Source organism: Chenopodium album, chromosome 10 (assembly GCF_948465745.1).
Source record: "Chenopodium album chromosome 10, dcCheAlbu1.1, whole genome shotgun sequence".
In the NCBI taxonomy this organism is placed as follows: Eukaryota; Viridiplantae; Streptophyta; class Magnoliopsida; order Caryophyllales; family Amaranthaceae; genus Chenopodium; species Chenopodium album.
In genome coordinates, this window is record NC_137843.1 from 20,715,676 (window position 1) to 20,721,024 (window position 5,349).

Sequence of the window (5,349 nt, forward strand, 5' to 3'; positions counted from 1 at the left end):
ATTATTATTATAATAATTCAATATTAAGTATTAATTTTAAGCAGAGCAGAGCAGGGCAGAGCAGAGCAGAGCAGATTGAAGCAGAGCAGAGCAGATTGAAGCAGAGCAGAGCAAAGCAGAGCAGATTTCATCAGAGCAAAGCAGAGCAGAGCAGCTCTAAAGAACGGGGCCTTAATATAGTAAAGTAATCCCAAAATAATTTTTAGATTACATGTGTCAAAATCATGTTAAAAATTTTCCGGTCATTATGAAAAAAATGATAATTTTTGTCAAGATAAAAAGATAAAATAGAAATTTAAATTTTAACATACATAATCCTATTTTTAAGTTTATAGAATTATAATAAATAAATAAATAAATAATAAATTTAAAAAAAAAAAAAAAGTTCTATTACTTCCGGTAATTGACGATGAAGGAAATTATTATACAAATTTTATCTTCCATGTTATGCATAAAAATAATCCAATCATGTATTAATTGAAAAACCCGAGCATAACTCGGGCATTAACTAGTTAGCTTATATACAAGAATACAAAACTGATTAACTATAATTAAGGGCTCAATATACCCCTAACAAATACGAGTATAACACTATACAAAATCAGAATATATCAAGTGTTTTAGCAGAGAACATAGTTTCAAATACAAACACGTCTTTAACAATAACAAGAGGGACATGTTGAAACTTTGGGCAGTCGAGACCATTTGGTCGTAGACATCTTTCTGTCAATTCTGGACATTCTACGATAGTGAGTTTATTGAGCGAGGTGACCTTGCGAAGGGCTTCTGGTAGATATCTCAAATTGGGACAAACCTTCAACTCCAGATCTTCAAGAGAGGACAAACAACTAATCCATTCTGGCATTTCCCTCAATTCATCTAAACATAATAGTTCCAGATAACGGAGGTTTGTCAAATATTGAAGACCACTCGGAAGACCCACCATTATAGGAAGTTTTCCAAGTATCAAAGAGCCAAGATTATTTTTGAAGGTTTTCCATGGCATCATATTTCTGTTACCTTCGTCTCCCTCTCCGCTTGGTGTTGGTTGTTCATTTACTCCTACATCAAGCATTGAACAATCCCAAAAGGTCAAATTCTCCAATGCAGTCAGATGTTCCAGGCCTTGAGATATGCTTGTCAAGTTATGACAAGATGAGAATATCAAATGTCGGAGTGTAAAAGATAGAGTTGCAAATGCTTCTCCTAGACTTTTGGTGTTCACTAGCTTGTCATCACATTTGACAGCTAGTGAAGAAAGCTGGTGCAGACATTGTTTAGGGAGGGACAAAAGTTGGTCTTCCACATTACCTATTGTCAGCTCCTTCAACTTCAAATCAGCCATTCCCAAACTAGAACAAGATGCAGTCGTTGATAGAGTTGTTACCACCTTCAATACTGAGAGCCTCTTATTGGTGCCGCTTAGTCTCAAAACCTCCACTTTTGGACAAAGTGGCAGGAATTTCAACTCTGGACAATTTGATACAAGTAATTTCGAGAGATTACAGAACTGCATGGATAGTAGATGATGATCATATTGTTGGCCCGCCCCAACTAATTCAGATGACGATGTACTTTCTGAATCATTTGTACTCACAATTGCTTCTACTCCTTTCCAACATCTTTTTAGATTTTTCATTTCCAACAACTCAAGTTCTTTAAGAGATGGAAAAAATGGAGTTTGCATCCCTTGCAATTTTGATAATGACGAGGAAGTGTCACATACACCATCCTCCATATATACCACACTGTCCATATAACAAATTCGAAGATACTTCAAGAAACTTAGTTGACTAAAGACAGGGACTTGTTCACAACTACAACGCAAAAGTACAATTTTAACCAAATTTGGAAGAGTATTACCCAAATCACTCATCCTTGCCCAACTTGGGAACTTCTGACCCTTGTACCTGTTAAACCTCAAGCTCCTTAAATTAGAATGCGGTTTGAGGCCCTCTAGCACAGCTTCGTCATGGTTATAGTCCTTATCAGCTATAGAATCTAAGAAAACTCAATTTTCAAAACAGTCAACCCCTGTTTCTTAGTCAAGTTTGCTTCCATTGCTTCTTCTAGCATGTTCTTTTCGAAATTTCTGTAGATAACTATCCCTAGGCCCCATCTTAAGTTATTAAGTTCCTTTATATCACTCAATTTAGCAACATTGTTGGGCTTGTACCTTGACTCCGCAGAATTATTATAATTTACTATAAATTTAGGTAGTACATTCAGCAAAGTCAATCCTGCTAAACCTGATGGCATGTGAGTTAATTTGGCACAAAAATCAACATCAAGACTCCTCAAATTAACAAGTTTTCTAATACTTTCTGGTAGTGTTCTAAGCTGCGAACACAATTGTAAATCTAATGTTTGCAAATTTTGAAGATTTGTGATTGAATTAGGGAGTTCTTTAATATCGTTCTAGATAGATTGAGGAGTCTCAAGTGAATCAGCTTACCGATTGAACTTGGCAAACTCTTGAGGCTGAGATTTGATAGATCCAAAACCCGCAAGCAGCAAAACCTCATTGTTATCTGCTGGCATTTTGATTTGCTGAAGGAAGACCCATCATTTATTTGCTCCGGCAAAAGAAAAGTACGCAACAGTTTCAAATTAAGCATGCCAGTTGGAATTTCCCATAAGGATGTCAAACGATAAGCAAAGGATAAGTGGAGGATTTTGTCATCAAAATCGCTTTCTGCAGACTTTTCAACCTTGCACATAACTCCAGCCACTTCTTGAGCAAGATCATGCATCAAGTCGTGCATTTTACAACTCTTAATGGCACCCCAATCAAAATTTGTTATATCCTGGAAAAAGCCCCTTTGCAGCAAAGTTTGAAAATAGTCCTCTGCAGCTTCATCTAGACTTTGGTTTTCACTGATTTCTGGAATAATGAAACCCTCAGCCATCCAAAGATCTTTCAACATTTCTTTCTTCAATTCAGTGCCTTTTGGAAACAAAGAGCAATAAGCAAAACAATTTTTCAATGGCGACCATAGGTGATGGTAGCTGAGCCTAAGAATGCTCATAATATCACTTTGGCTCTCAGGTATTTTTGCAAGATTTGTACCCCTGATTTGCAACCATTTTCTCTCCTCCTTTCCATAAAGCAGACTGCCTATGGTTCTTATAGCCAAAGGAAGTTTCCCACACTTCTTAACAATCTCCTTACCCACCTTCACTATTTGTGGATTTTGTAGAGCTTCTTCATTGAATGCCATCTTTTTAAATAATTCCCAGGACCTTTCCTCTGATAGACCTTGTGTAATTCATGAGGAGGAAAAGTTCCCATTATTTCGGCCACTTCCCTTAATCGAGTAGTTACCACGATTTTACTTCCCTTTCTACCAATCTTCAAGAGATCCCTCAACTCAAGCCATTTTTGACGATTCTCATTCCACACATCATCCAGAACAAGCAAGTATTTTTTATCACGAATTTCTTTTAGCAATAGACCTTGTAGTTGTTCCATATCTAACTTGGGTATCTCCGTGTTGGTTGAAGACCTGAGAATCTTTTTACTGATTTCCTCAATATCAAAGACCTCCGAAACACACACCCATAATCTCATCTCAAAGCATTCCTCAGATCGTTATATATGAGTTTAGCTAAAGTTGTCTTCCCCATACCACCCATTCCCACTATTGCGATGACAGTGAGCGTCTCTTTCGAATGCTGATGCCCGTCATCAGTGGAAGAAGAAGCTAACAGCATGTCCAAGATGACTCTTTTATCATCATCTCTACCAATAACTTCCTCAACATGAACAAAAGAATGAGTCTGATCTCTCATCAGCCTATTCATTACTCTGCCTCCCTCATGAGACTGATGAGAGCGGGGTACAAAATTAAATTGTGTACCATCACGGACTATGTCATCAAGATTTTCCTGAATTAATTTAATCTTTCGGGAAACACGGAAGGCAAATGCCATCTGATTGTAGCTAGAGAAGAAAGTTTGTACCTCTCTAGTCACTTTGTTTCCATCCATAAGCTGCTTGCGGGATGCAATAGTGTAGAACTCATCGAAAAAGTCATCAGCAGCATAGACAACAGTGGCAAGCCTCAGAAGCCAACCACGAACAGCATGGCTATCAGGACGATTATCATCAGCTTGCCTCAGTTCAGCATCCAACAGCACGTCTTTGAGGGTGTTGATGGTATCCTTGAGCTTCTCGAGCCGAGACTTGAAGCCCCAAGCGGAGGCAATCTCAACAAGGGCTTTTGATCCCAGACTCTTCAAGACTTCCTGTGCAATGCCAAACACAACTGCTTCAGCCATATTTCTCTCTTTGTAAGTAGTTTTTTCTTACCAAATATTTCTTTTGAGTTTTTGAAATGCAAGATGTGACCTTTGTTTAGTGATACCACTACTGTCAATGATACCCTTGGCAGGAGGGTGATTAAAATAAAAATACTTTATATACAAAGTAGAGACATCTTTGATTAGTACTTTTATTATTAATATTTTTGTCATCAATTATCTTACCTTTAATTATTGGTTTCCTCTTAGCAGTCTAGCACCACAGCAGGAAATTTTGTACAAAGGGGAGAAAAATGGCAATCAGCGATAGAAAACCGTGCATTTCATCGATTAGAACAAGATTATCTTAATCATATTGAAAGAAAAGTAAAGGAATATGAACATTAGACTGGGGGAATAAACTATACGGAGTAAGACAAATAAATAATTCTAATTGGTTACTTTAAGCCAAACTAGCACAATAATAATACTCCCTCCGTCCCCTTTTGATAGTCCCTTATGGGCAAATTTTAGTCCCAAAATGTTCACCCCATTTGCTTTCTCCAACAACCATTAATATTAATTTTTTACCAAAATTTCCTCCAATTTGCAACAATACTCGTGCAAATTTAAATTTCCCATATAAATTTTATTTTCCCATGTACTTTTATTACTTTCTCTCTCTACTTTTTTGCATACCCAATGTTAATTTATCTTTTCAATGTACTTTTACTATTCTTATTTGTGTTTATTAATTCCCGTGAAAAATGCCCATAAGGGACTATCAAAAAGGGACGGAGGTAGTAATATAATAACATAAAGTTGCAAACATATTGGTTTCCAAAAAAAAAAGTTGCAAACATATATTATTCTAAAAAACAAAACCATTAATCAGACCATCTATTTCACGCTTTTGATTGACAAGTATCGACCCGCGTGCTTGTTCATGTCAATCAATCAGAGGGAGTATTTGCTTTCTTCTATTTTTAGTCTCATCACCAACAATAACTTTGTATAATTTATGATCTGAGAATAATTGGTGGTAAGTGGGTGTGGAGAGGTGTAGCATAAGAAACGTGGGTCGGGATTTTTGTGATGTTTGAGCTT

The 5,349-nt window shown here is 36.8% G+C and overlaps 1 pseudogene; it reads right to left on the reverse strand.

The window, feature by feature from the left end:
- Positions 1 to 601: 601 nt before the first annotated feature.
- On the reverse strand, positions 602 to 4,281 carry LOC145565034 (disease resistance protein RGA2-like; annotated as a pseudogene).
- Between the last annotated feature and the right edge of the window lie 1,068 nt (positions 4,282 to 5,349).